This window comes from Bos grunniens, chromosome 8, assembly GCF_055505025.1.
Source record: "Bos grunniens cultivar Pamir isolate PY7600 chromosome 8, Bosgru_T2T1.0, whole genome shotgun sequence".
NCBI lineage: Eukaryota > Metazoa > Chordata > Mammalia > Artiodactyla > Bovidae > Bos > Bos grunniens.
Window position 1 is genome coordinate 37,313,202 of NC_141172.1, and position 14,656 is coordinate 37,327,857.

At 36.4% G+C, this 14,656-nt stretch overlaps 1 protein-coding gene across 14 annotated transcripts in view; it reads left to right on the plus strand.

Annotated features, from left to right (window-relative positions):
• The window catches only part of BRD10 (bromodomain containing 10), a 110,138-nt gene that overhangs the window by 14,069 nt on the left and 81,413 nt on the right, over positions 1–14,656 (plus strand). Inside the window, exons 1-2 of one of the 14 annotated variants that reach the window (XM_086415182.1) lie at positions 7,115–7,243; positions 8,188–8,278. The exons of 12 other annotated variants lie outside the window; for them this stretch is intronic. The gene's annotated coding sequence lies outside the window, so the exon portion shown is untranslated. Of the gene's footprint in view, positions 1–7,114; positions 7,256–8,187; positions 8,279–14,656 lie in introns of those variants that run through there. One more of the 14 variants, XM_086415183.1, reaches the window with a different exon arrangement.

The following is a 14,656-nucleotide window of genomic DNA, read 5'->3' on the forward strand; positions in this document are numbered from 1 at the left end:
TTCTATGTCTACTGAAAGCCTAATTATTATCTGAGGCTCAGCTCCGATTTTACCTCTTCTATGAAGTCTGATACATAATTGTTTTTTTCACTGCATTCCATGATTCTTCGCTTTGCATTTGGTTATAGCACTTAAAAATTCAATGGTAGTTATGGGTCTGTCTGTATTGTGATATTAATTGTTTGGTAATTCTTCAGTTAATGAAATAAATGAGCTTATCAAAATCAAATAAATAGTTATATCGAGTCAGAATTGCTGCTTTTTAAAAAATATTCAGCAAAATTGTTATCTCCTAAGGAGAATTGCACAATTTCTTCTGCCTTTGTTTCAGCTAGGTATATTCCTCTGTTCTTAACCCACTTTTTGTATTCATATGATTTGTATTGAAGTTTTTGAATATCATGATATTGAAGCTATCTGTTTGCCCCCCGCCTCCAAGTTTAAGATTTTCTGATGCTTTTGTATTTCTAGAAACCAGTTCTTCAAGGGCAGAGAAACTCAGCATATATTAATTAAGTTGAATTCAGATACCATATCCTCTCTTAAAGGATGGATACAATAAATAAAAGCATAATAGAAGGTAGTGTATGGTTAATGTAGAAAGATGGGTAATGTTCCTTATAATCAAAATATATTTACAATGCTTATTATTTGATCGGCAGTGTAGAGGGGTTCAAGATGAAAATGGAAAGACAGAAGCTAATAAACTAAGTTGATGTGGAGGTCATTCCAGGCAACAAGAATAGCATTCTCAAAAGTTCAGAGGCAGCAAAGTCACTGTATGTAGTTAGGGAATGGTCAGTAGTTTAGTTTGGCTAGAGTGCTAGTTATATATAGAGAAGTAATGACAGCTGTGACTGGAAGGGCCAGATTATGGAGCCAGATCTTAAAGGGTCTAATATGCTGTGCTAATAGAGAGTTTGATATTCCTTGTTAGTGAGTTATTAAGTTAAAAGCTTTTAAGCTAGAGAATTACAAGAGACATATAGATGGGATGAATTAGAAGAGAAAACTAACATCAGTTTGATGTTTTCCCATCCCTTAATTTTAAGCTTAGTTAATAGATTTTAATTTTGCATTTGACTTTGCTTCTTTTAGCAGATTTGGTGAAGGATTAAATAGAAATGTATCCGTTTACATTACATAAAAGGATTTTTTATTAAGCAAAAATCTTAGAATAATGCTAGAAAGAAGAGACAATATTTTCTTTTGCTAAATAACTTGGATAATGTGCCATGTTTAAATATCTAAATACTTTAAGTTGGACTTAGTTTTGTTTCTATAAGTGGATAATTTCAATCTTCCAGTTCTCAGGGGAAAAAAACTATATTAAATACAGAATTTTGCCTATTTAAATTACTATATCTTCCAGGTTGTTTTCTACAACTTTGTTTACCAGTAACCAAAAAAAATAAATAAATAGGACAAATATAATTATTACATTGCAAGTACAATATCAGCTGCTACTGCTACTGCTGCTAAGTCGCTTCAGTAGTGTCCAACTCTGTGCGACCCCATAGATGGCAGCCCACCAGGCTCCCCGTCCCTAGGATTCTCCAGGCAAGAGTACTGGAGTGGGGTGCCATCGCCTTCTCCGACAATATCAGCTAGTTATGCTTAATTTGTTAGCTTAATTTTTATAGACCCAAACCTATATTTGTAACTCATAGGTACTTATTAGAACATAATCTTAAACATTAAACAAGCTAAATAAAAGGTTTTTAGAAAAAAATTAATTATGTTAAATAAGACATTATTTCATGGTGAGCCAAAGAGCACTGAACAAGTATGAGAACCATTAATACCCTCCGGTTTATCTGAATCCCTGATAATGATACAACTGCCTGTACATTAGTAAGTTCCTCTACTTACTAATTCCATGGTAGGGAATTTGGTTGGTAGTGAAATTGAAATTAACTGTTATTTCTAAAGTTTTTTTTTTTTTTGTCACCAGGGTTTTATTTTATTAAGTTGCTGTTTACAACAGGTCCCCTGGTCACCCAGTGTCACCAGTGTGTTGCTATTTTATTTTATCTTTTTTTTTTTATTATTTCTTTTTTTCTTTTTTTTTCTTTTTTTTCCCCATCCTGAACCCTCCTCCCTCCTCCCTCCCCATACCATCCCTCTGGGTCGTCCTTGGCAAGTGTGTAAATGATAGGATAACTGAGATCTATTTTTAATTTTTTCAGTTCATTTCAATCACTCAGTCATATCCGACTCTTTGCAGTCCCATGGACTGCAGCATGCCAGGCCTTCCTGTCTATGACCAAGTCCCGGAGTTTACTCAGACTCATGTCCATTGAGTCAGTGATGCTGTCCAACCATCTCATCCTCTGTTGTCCCCTTCTCCCACTTTCAATCTTTCCCAGCATCAGGGTCTTTTCCAATGAATCAGTTCTTGGCATTAGGTAGCCAAAGTATTGGAGTTTCAGCTTACCATCAGTCCTTCAATAATATTCAGGACTGATTTCCTTTAGGATGGACTGGTTGGATGTCCTTGCACTCCAACGGACTCTCAAGTGAATCCAACACCACAATTCAAAAGCATGAGTTCTTCGGCGTGCTTCTTTCTTTATAGTCCAACTCTCACATCCATACGTGACTATTGGAAAAACCTTAGCTTTGAATAGATGGATCTTTGTTGGCAAAGTAATGTCTCTGCTTTTTAATATGCTGTCTAAGTTGGTCATAACTTTTTTTTCAAGGAGCAAGTGTCTTTTGATTTCATGGCTGCAGTCACCATCTATAGTGATTTTGGAACCCCCCAAAATAAAGTTTGTCACTGTTTCCATTGTTTCCCCATCTGTTTGCCATGAAGTGATGGGACCAGATGCATGATCTTAGTTTTCTGAATGTTGAGTTTTAAGCCAACTTTTTCACTCTCTTCTTTCACTTTTATTAACAGGCTCTTAGTTCTTCTTCGCTTTCTGCCATAAGGGTGGTGTCATCTGCATATCTGAGGTTATTGATATTTCTCTCGGAAATCTTGATTCCAGCTTGTGCTTCATCCAGCCTGGCATTTCACATGATGTATTCCGCATGTAAGTTAAGTAAGCAGAGTGACAATATACAGCCTTGACATACTCCTTCCCTGATTTGGAACCAGTCTGTTGTTCCATGTCCAGTTCTAATTGTTGCTTCCTGACCTACATACAGATTTCTCAGCAGGCAGGTCAGATGGTCTGGTATTCCCATCTCTTTCACAATTTTCCACAGTTAGTTGTGATCCACACAATCAAAGGCTTTGGTGTAGTCAATAAAGCAGAAGTAGATGTTCTTCTGAAACTCTCTTGCTTTTCCATGATCCAGCAAATGTTGGCAGTTTGATCTCTGGTTCGTCTGCCTTTTCAAAATCCAGCTTGAACATCTGGAAGTTCACCGTTCACGTACCTTTGAAGCCTGGCTTGGAGAATTTTGAGCATTACTTTGTTAGCTTGTGAGATGAGTGTAATTGTGCGACAGTTCGAACGTTGTTTGGTATTGCCTTTGTTTGGGATTGGAATGAAAACTGACCTTTTCCAGTCCTATGGCCACTGCTGAGTTTTCCAAATTTGCCGGCATATTGAATGCAGCACTTTCACAGAATCATCTTTTAGGATTTGAAATAGCTCAACTGGAATTCCATCACCTCCACTGGCTTTGTTCGTAGTGATGCTTCCTAAGACCCACTTGACTTCGCATTCCAGGATATCTGGCTGTAGGTGAGTGATCACACTATCTTGATTATCTGGGTCATGAAGATCTTTTTTGTATAGTTCTGTGTTTTCTTGCCACCTCCTCTTAATATCTTCTGCTTCTGGTAGGTCCATATCATTTCTGTCCTTTATTGAGCCCATCTTTACATGAAATGTTCCCTTAGTATCTCTAATTTTCTTGAAGAGATCTCTAGTCTTTCCCATTCTATTGTTTTCCTCTATTTCTTTGAATTGATCACCGAGGAAGGCTTTCTTATCTCTTCTTGCTATTCTTTGAACTCTGCATTCAGATGGATATATGTTTTCTTTTCTCCTTTGCCTTTAGCTTCTCTTCTTTTCACAGCTATTTGTAAGGCCTCCTCAGACAACCATTTTGCCTTTTTGCACTTCTTTTTCTTGGGGATGGTCTTGATCCTTACCTCCTGTACAATGTCACAAACCTCCGTCCATAGTTCTTCAGGCACTCTATCAGATCTAAGCCCTTGAATCTATTTGTCACTTCCACTGTATAATTGTAAGGGATTTGATTTAGGTCATACCTGAATGGTCTAGTGGTTTTCCTTACTTTCTTCAATTTAAGTCTGAATGTGGCAATAAGGAGTTGATGATCTGATCTACAATCAGCTCATGGTCTTGTTTTTGTTGACCGTATAGAGCTCCTCCATCTTTGGCTGCAAAGAATATAATTAATCTGATTTTGATACTGACTATCTGGTGATGTCCATGTATAGCGTCTTCTCTTGCATTGTTGGAAGAGGGTGTTTGCTATGACTAGTGCATTCTCTTGGCAAAACTCTGTTAGCCTTTGACCTGCTTCGTTTTGTACTCCAAGGCCAAATTTGCCTGTTACTCCAGGTATTTCTTGGCTTCCTACTTTTGCATTCCAGTCCCCTATAATGAAAAGGACATCTTTTTGGGGTGTTAGTTCTAAAAGGTCTTGTAGGTCTTCATAGAACCGTTCAACTTCAGCTTCTTCAACATTACTGGTCGGGGCATAGACTCGGATTACTGTGATATTTGCCTTGGAAACAAACAGAGATCGTTCTGTCATTTTTGAGATTGCATCCAAGTCCTGCATTTTGGACTCTTTTGTTGACTGTGATGGCTACTCCATTTCTTCTCAGGGATTCTTGCCCACAGTAGTAGATATAATGGTCATCTGAGTTAAATTCACCCATTTCAGTTCATTTTAGTTCGCTGATTCCTAAAATGTTGATGTTCACTCTTGCCAGCTTCTGTTTGACCACTTCCAGTTTGCCTTAATCTATGGACCTAACATTTCAGGTTCCTATGCAATATTGCTCTTTATAGCATCAGACTTTACTTCCATCACCAGTCATATCCTCAACTGGATGGTGTTTTTGCTTTGGCTCTGTCTCTTCATTCTTTCTGGAGTTATTTCTCCACTCATCTCCAGTAGCATATTGGGCACCTACTGACCTGGGGAGTTCATCTTTCAGTGAACTCTCTTTTTGCCTTTTCATACTGTTCATGGGGTTCTCAAGGCAAGACTACTGAAATGGTTTGCCCTTCTCCAATGGACCACGTTTTGTCGGAACTCACCACCATGACCTGTCCGTCTTGGGTGGCCCTACACAATATGGCTCATAGTTTCATTGAGTTAGACAAAACTGTGGTCCATGTGATCAAATTGGTTAGTTTTCTGTGATTGTGATTTTTCAGTCTGCCTGCCCTCTGATGGAGAAGGATAAGAGGTTATGGAAGCTTCCTGATGGGAAAAACTGACTAAGGGGGAATCTGGTCTTGTTCTGATGGGCGGGGCCAGGCTCAGTAAATCTTTAATTCAATTTTCTGTGGATGGGTGGGGCTATTATTTACCTGGGGCCAAACTATGGTGTGGGGTTCTCTGGTGGCTCAGCCCCTTCCAAAGTGGCTCAGAAGGTAAAGCATCTGCCTGCAATGCAGGAGACCCGGGTTTGATACCTGGGTCAGGAAGATCCCCTGGAGAAAGAAATGGCAACCCACTCCAGTACTCTTGCGTGGAAAATTCCATGGATGGAGAAGCCTGGTCGGCTACAGTCCATGGGTTGGCAAAAAGTTGGACTCGACTGAGCGACTTCACTTTACTTCAAACTATGGTAAAGGAAATAAAGATAATGGTGACCTCCTTCAAAAGGTCCCATGCACCCACTGCTACACTCAGTGCCTCCAACTCTGCAGCAGACCACCACCAAATTAGCATGTAAATCCTTTTTTACAAATAGTTAACATTTATCCATTCTTTCTATATGCTGATTATAATACTTTGCTAAGCACTCTGTATGCTCTTTGAAGAAGACTGGAAACACATGGAAAATTGTTTAAAAAATAAATACAAAATCACCTATCCCATCAGATATCACTTGTTAGTCTTCTTTATCTCATCTGTATATGTATCATTTACTCACACACAAAATGTTAGTACAAAATTTTAATTTACCATATGTAGTTTATGTATTTTGCCATATATTCTGCTTATCACTTACTAGATTTTATTTTGTTATTTGATTGTTATGTGTATATATTGTTGCATGTCAGATTATAGGATAGCAACAGTAGGACCTTTTCATTTAGCAATGGTTTTGTTTTGCTTTGTTTTGTTTGACTCTGTAGTTTTTTCTTCTAAGGTTATTTTTTCATCATGTGGATTAGCCATATTGTGCTTTGTCTGCTGAAGCTAAGTCGCTTCAGTCATGTCCGACTCTGTGCGACCCCATAGACGGCAGCCCACCAGGCTCCCCCGTCCCTGGGATTCTCCAGGCAAGAACACTGGAGTGGGTTGCCATTTCCTTCTCCAGTGCATGAAAGGGAAAAGGGAAAAGTGAAAGTGAAGTTGCTCAGTCGTGTCCGACTCATAGCGACCCCATGGACTGCAGCCTACCAGGCTCCTCCGTCCATGGGATTTTCCAGGCAAGAGTACTGGAGTGGGGTGCCATCGCCTTCTCCGTATGCTTTGTTTGGCTACCAACAAAAAAATGCAGACTGCTTTTCACTAAAAATTAGCATAACTTATTAAGAAATAGGCTGAAGCCATCAGTGATGGCATGATGAATTTGTGAAATTTGTAATAAGAATATATATTAAAACTATTTTTAAATGTTTTCAGTCACACAAGTTAGTTCCTAATGTTTTCATTACTGTATAGCTATACTTTTAAACAATACGTGTGATTAATTTGCCAGTTTACAACAAGGAGTAGAGCAAACTGCCTTGGCTGCATTATGCCAGTAATGCCACTCTGTTTGAAAGGCTTTATCTATATTAAATTATTAATCCCCACAACTCTTGAAGTAATTAATGATTTACATAATGTATTTTACAAATGAAGAAATGAGACACAGGAAAATTAGTTTACCCAAACTAATTAGTGGCAGAACCTGGATTTGAATCTATTTAGCTCCAGAGCCCAGGTGCTTAATCACAATGCTTGCTGCTTAGGATCTAGAGCTGTAGAGATTGAGAGAAAGAAGCCTTTCTACCTGGAAGAGAAACTGAGAGAATAGGATCATAAGAGATTTCAGGGTGGAGGGAGCATTTAGACACTTGTGGTGAGATTGACAGTATGTGTTTGCAGTATAAATTATTAAAAACTGTGCATATAAAGTGTAACTACTGTGATAATCTAAAGGAAATAGTATAACTGATGTACACTGACTTTGCTTAACAATTCAGTAGTGTTTGTTTTGTCAGTAGTTTATTAATTTAAAAAATAATATATACATCTTGGTGGCAAAAAATTAAATGGTAGGAGAAGTATTACAGTAAAAATATCTCCTCTTCATTTGCCTGGTCCCCTACTAAAATAGGTTAATACCATCACTAGTTTCTTGTATTTGGATGTCTCAGGGCTTTTTTTTTCTGTTTGTATGAAGTTTTACCATTTTTTTCTTATTGAGGTATAAATTGATTTATAATATTAGTTTCAGGTGTACAACATACTGATTGAAAATTTTTATATGTTATATTCATTTAAAGCTACTATAAAATATAAGCTATATTTCCTATGTTGTACAGTATATCCTTGCAGCTTATTTATTTTATACCTAGTAGTTGGCATCTATTTAATCCCCTACCCCTATGATTGCCTCTCCCTACTTCCCTGTCTCCACTGGTAAATATTAGTTTGTTTTCTATATCTGTGAGTCTGCTTTTGTTTGTTTTATTCATTTGTTTTATTTTTTAGATTCCACATATAAGTGATATCACACAGTATTTGTCTTTCTCTGTGTGACTTATTTCACTAAGCATAATACCCTTCAGGTCCATCTGTGTTGTTGCACATGGTGAAATTTATTCTTTTTTATGGCTCAGTAGTATTCTGTTGTATATATTTTATACACATACACACAAACCACATGTTTTTTAATCCACTCATCTGTTGATGTTCTCTTAGGTTGCTGTCATATTTTGGCAATTGTAAATAATGCTACTATGAACGTTGAGATGTATCTTTTTAAATTAGTGTTTTCATTTTCTTTGAATATATACCCAGGAGTGGAATTGCTGGATCATGTGGTTGTTCTATTTTTAGTCTTTTGAGGACTCTCCATACTTGTGCCAATTGACATTCCCACCAACAGTAGGTAAGGGTTCCCTTTTCTCAGTATCCTTGCCAGTATTTGTTATTTATGGTCTTTTTGATAATAGCCATTGTGACAGGTATAAGATGATATCTCATTGTGATTTTGATTTCCATTTCTGATTAGCAATGTTGAACATCTTTTCATGTGCCTGTTGGTCATCTGTATGTGTTATTTGAAAAAATGTCTTATCAGGGCTTCCACCCATTTTTAAATTAGTATTGGTATTTTAATACTGAGCTGTATGAGCTGTTTGTACATTTTGTCTTTTTTGTTTTGTTTTGTTTGTATATTTTGGAGAGTAATATCTTGTTATTTGCATTGTTTGCAAATATTTTTTCCCAGTGTAGGTTGTCTTTTCACTTTATTGGTGGTTGTCTTTGTTGTGCAAAAGCTTTTAGTTTAGTAAGACATCGTTTTTAAGTTTTTGTTTTTGTTTCCTTTGCTTTAGAAAAGGAAATATTGCTATAGGAAAGGAAATATTTAAAAAAACATTACTATGAATTATGTCAGAGAGTGCTCTTATGTTTTCTTGTGGTAGTTTTATGGTTTTCCATCTTACGTTTAGTTTTTTAGTCCACTTTGAGTTTACTTTTGTATATAGTATAAGAAAATAATCTAATTTCATTATTTTACTCCATTTGTTGAAGAGACTCCCTTTCTCCATTACATATTCTTGCCTCCTTTGTAACAGATTAATTACCATGGGGGGGCGGGTTGTATTCTATTCTATTGCATTTGTCTGTGTGTCTACTTTTATGCTAGTATTGTACTGTTTTCATTATTGTAGCTTTGTAGTAAAGTCAGGAAACCTGATACCTCCATCTGTCTTCTCTTCTCAAGATTGCTTTGTCTCTTCAGTGTCTTTTGTGTTTCCATACAAGTTTTCAAATTCTTTATTCTAGTTCTGTGAAAAATACTATTGGTATTTTGATAGGGATTGCATTGACTCTGTAGATTTTCTCAGGTAGAATAGTTATTTTAACAATATTAATTCTTCCATTCACTGAACATGGAGTATCTTTCCATCTGTTTATCATTTTTAGTTTCTTTCATTAGTCTTATAATGTACACTGTACCAAGTACAGATCTTTTATTTCCTTAGATTTATTCCTAGATATTTTTCCTAGATATTTTATTCTTTTTGCTTTGATGGTAAATGGGATTTTTAAAAAATTTCTCTTTCTGATAGTTAATTGTTCATGTATGGAAACTTAACAGATTCCTGTATATTAATTTTGTATTCTGCAGCTTTACTGAATTCATTGATAAGCTTTAGTAGTTTTTTGGTGGTATTTGTACAATTTTATACGTATAGTATCATGTCATATGCTAACAGTGACAGTTTTACTTCTTCCTTTCCAATTTTGATTTCTTTTCATTTTCTGGTTGCTGTGATAAGGATTTCCAATACTATGTTGAATAAAAGTTAGCCATTCCAAATTTTAGCATGTTCAAAACTGAACTTTAGGAACTTCTCTGGTGATCCAATAGCTAAGAATCTGTGCTCCCAGTGCAGGGGGTCTGGGTTCAATCCCTGGTCAGGGAACTAGATCCTGCATGCAGAAAGTAAAAAGGATCCTGAATGCCATAGTGAAGATCAAAGATCCTGAGTGCCACAGCTGAGACCGGGCACAGCCAAATAAATAAAGTATTGAAATAAAAATAAAAAAAAACCACTTAGCTTTAGGTTTGTTTTTTTCTTCTAAGCCTATTCTTGCCTTCTGAGCAAATGATTCCACTGTCTGTCTGTGAAGTTGCTCTGACCAAAAAACTAGCTCCTTTTATTGATTCTTCCTTTTCACTTATTTCTCATTTTAAGTATGTCAACAATTCCTGAGTTTTCTTCCTCTGAAGTATATTTTAAATCTTGCCCATTTCTCTTCACTGCCTCCCCTTAAGTACAAACTATTATTTCTTGACTGGAATACTGCTATAGTTTGCTGATTTGTTTTTCCTGCTTCTGCTTTTTTCTCTTAGAGTTCATTTTCTACTCAGCAGCCAGGGTAGACCTAAAAAAAAAAAAATGTGCATTGAGAAGTCAGTACCTTGCATCAGGTTCTTCATTGGCACTGAGGCTATAGTGAGGAGTTTGGCTTACTGTTCTTTATATATCTGCCAAGCCATTTCTCACCTCACCTCACCTTTATAAAACTTGCTCTTTCTTTTACCTAGAACATTCTTATCCCCAAAGTTTTCTTCGGTTTTTTGGTTTGCTTTTTTTGTTTGTTTTGATCATGGCTGGTGGCTCCTGTCATTTCCTTGGAGAAATCATTCTTGACTGTCTTTCACAGAACTTGTACTATCTTATAGTTAGGACTTATATGTATGTATTTGTTTACTCACTTTTTGTGTATCTTTTTACTAACATGTAAGCTCAGCAAGGAGGAATTTTGCCTGTAAGTGTTGATGCCAGCACCTAACTCAGTATCTGTGAGAACTTAGTATTGAAAAAAGAAATAAATAAATGAGTCTGATCAAGCATTGAGGTTGAAGTTGAGCTTTATTTTTTATCTCACATCCACTTATTTGTCACAGCATTATTTTTTTCCATTGCTTTGATATACCATTTTGTAATATTAATATATTTAAATATTTGGATCTACTTTTGAACTCTTTTCACTGTACTGTTGGTATGTTTTAACTCTTCATCTTCTGGCATTAAAATTCTTTATTACTGTGACTTTTAAAATCCATTTTAATATCTAATCAGATGAGTCCTCTGTCAAATGATTTTTTCTTAGTTCTCCAGAAATGAAATTTTTATATTCTTAATTTTACATAAGGTACTTTTTATATTTTTTTATAGTATTGTGGAATCAGCATTTGAACCACTCATTTTTTAGTCACTTGGCAGAAGAAATAAGTGAGAGATGGAGAGATTAGCTAAGATGACAGAATAGAAAGACCCCAAGCTCACCTCATCTCACAAGCACACCAAAATCATAACTATTTGCAGAATAGCCATCAATGAAAAAGACCGGAACCACAGTGAGATGGAGTTGAATGATTATTGTCAAAGATAGAGAAGTCTACAAGGAGGGAGAGATTTGGCTTGGGTTTTGAAGAAACAAGCTTACCAGATGTTGAGGGGAAGAAAGAACAGAGAAACTGGTGCAGAGGTGCAATACCAAGCAGCGTATATGAATGGAAAAATCCAAGAGAGCAGTTAAGTACCTGTAAGACAAAGACCATTGTCTTCTGAATCCCCAGCTCCCAAAGCACAGCCTGGGACCCAGTAGTGTTCAATAAATGTTTATGGAGTAAATGAGAGACAGTACAGCTACAGAGTCCTGTAGCACATGCTAAACCTTGCAAAACCCAGAGGGCAGGGTAAAACAACTGAAGATTTTTTAAATCAGAAGAAAAATAAAATTCAGAAATGAAAGATTTAAATATTTGTCTTTAGTTATGTGACCCAGTGGAGGTGTTAGCTAACCCTCTGGTAATCGTTCTGCAAAATATATGTGTATCAAATCAATATATCATAAACCTTAAACTTACAGAGTGGTTTATGTCAGTTATATCTCCATAAAGGAGGGGAAATAAAATGCTCATTTTTGCATTAAAAGTATATGAGAGAACAATAGGAATTACTAGTTTGTGGGGAGTAAGAATGATATTCTTCTCATTCTTGAAATGAACAATAGAGAAGTTGGTAGCATTACTTATTTTCTATAAACACCATGATATCCACTTTCTACATCTTCCTAATTTAAGTCTTCAGCTCTTGTCAGGGCCCTACATCTCTTTTTTATGATCTGTTATTTCAGGTAGGTAGAGGCAAGACTCATCCTAGCTTTCCCAGCTTTCTTCTTTGTGTCTTTGTCTCATCTGAAAGTATTCTGAATGTACAGTATCCCACTTTAAATCCTCATCAATACTTGGCAGATATTTAGAGGAGTTAGCCAAGAATAGGAAGCCAAAGTATCTGTCTGCCCACTTTGCAGACTTGTCACAGATTTAGTGTTTTCTAGGGAAAATGACATAACCAGTCTCTGAAAGATAGTGACCTAGGGAGCCCTCTGTTCTACCTGTACTGAGAACTCCTGACCGCTTCTGTGTGATAAGGAGTAGCTGTAAAGTTAGTAAAATGTTCAACAGGGCAGCCTTAACTTAGGGAAAATGCATATCAGAGCTATCAAGGTTGGTAAGGCACTTCCCAGTATTTTTCATATGTAAATAAAAACTTGACATTTACCTTTGTGCCTTCCTAAAATTAGAAAGGCAAAATCAAGAAACGGAAATTTATTCTAAGCAAAATGATTGGTTTTCAGTAGTGGTCTTTGGGGGAGGGGTGTTATTGTCAATTTTTTTGATGCCCGCTTCAGGTATGAGCAAAAATTCTCAGATATTTTTTAACTTACAAAGTTATTTCTAATTATTCCCTTATTGAAGTTGCCCTCTTGAATTTTACTGATGAATGTCTTCTTGCCTAATCCTTGGCTTTTACTTAGTACTTTCTCCATCTACCTGGAGGATTAAGTAGTTTAGATCACTTGATATTAAAATTTTTCTCTTTGTTGGTTATTGTGCTATTTCTTGTCTTAAGAATAGCTTATCTTTTGAATCTGCCTCTTCTTTTGCTATGTTTTTCTTTATAATTATGGATGATCCCTAATGTTACGCTTCTAGATCATGTCTCCCTATATTTGTTCCTTTGTGGAGAGATTGTTTTTTATGACTTTATTGCTAAGACTTCCACATCTGTATCTTCGGCCTTTCCTTTTGTTTTAGTTTCCCTATTTCTGTCCATAGAACTTTCACAGCTGGTTGTGTAACTGTTATGTGAAAATGTTAAAAACTAAATGTGTTTCTAACCAGGTCTTCCCAGATATCCTGTTTTTCTTTTCAACTCTCACTTTTTTTCCCCCGTGGTGTCACCATTGTTTCAACCTGATTATATGCAAACTGTCAGCATGTCCTTGCTGAATCCCTGTTGCTCAGTAAATATTTTGAATGAATGAATTTGAATACTATGAATGAATATTTTTCTTGTTAATTAGTATTGCTTCTCCACTCTTGCCTATCTATCTAAAACTATTCTTTCTGCAAAGTGCAGGTTAAAGTCGACAGAAGAGTGTTGGATGGTATAGAGAAGTTGAGTAAATAACAAATGAAAAATTATCATTTGAATTACATAAGTAGGAGGTCATTTGGGAAGAGGAATTTCAGTGGAGTAGGTGTAGGCAAATGATAGTTTGAAATGTGAAAAGTGAAATGGACCAAGAGTTTAGATGTGGTACTTCTTGAGGGGAATGGTTTGTATTTAATAAAAACTTGGACATGTTTATATGCTAAAGGCAACTAGCATGGACAGGCTGAAAATGCAGGAAATAATTAACGAAATACAAATTCTGAAAACCTGCTGCTGGATTAGTTTTTCGTAAGCACTTTTTTCACTGCAACTTAAAATTCAGATAAATTTTGTTTGGATTCAGATAATTTTTATTTTTTGAGAAACAGAAAGTTAATGGAACTCTTTCTTTAAAACTACCATTTTCTCTGTGGAATAAGTAGTAAGCAAAGTCAGCTACTATGTGATAATGGATAGTGAGGTGAAGCTTTTGAATAATGGTGACATTTGAAGTTGCTGTTATGGAGAACCAAAGAGGGAGTTGACTTCCTTCAAAGAAGTCATCTTAGGTGAGTCCAGTTTAGGTTACAGTTAGACAGTAGACTACAAAGTGGTGATTTTTTTTTTTTTCCTACCATCCTTAGAAGGAGAAGGAAATGGCAACCCACTCCAGTTTGCTTGCCTGGAGAATCCCAGGGACAGAGGAGCCTAGTGGGCTGCCGTCTATGGGGTTGCACAGAGTTGGACACCACTGAAGCGACTTAGCAGCAGCAGCAGCAGCAGTCCTTAGTAGTGAAGGTATAGGAGTGAAGGACCTTTCAGCTGAGATGCAAGAGAGAGATAGGGTGCCTGAGACAGAAAGATACATTGGTCAAGGGAGATGAGATAAAAGAAGAGGTGAGTCATGGGACTTCTCTGGCAGTCCAGTAGTTAAGACTCTGCACTTCCACTGCAAGGGGTACACGTTCTATCACTGGGGAGCTACGATCTCGCATGCTGCAGTGTGTGGCCAAAACAAAAACATGAAAAAGAGAGGTTTAGTCATATATGATGGATCAGTGGATCCCAACTAGTTATCTACATGAGGCTGAACTGTATTAGAGTAAATAGAGCAAATAACTCAAACAAGGAACTGGAAGGTTGGATAAAGAGGAGTTAAAAACGCACAGGGAATAAGAGTAACAACTGAGAATAGAAGAACAACAGAGAATAGAAAGTAAAGAAGATCAATTAGGAAACAGATTTAACAGTCTGTGAGAAATGTGTGTGTGTGTGTGGATGAAGATTTCTTTGTTCTGAAAACT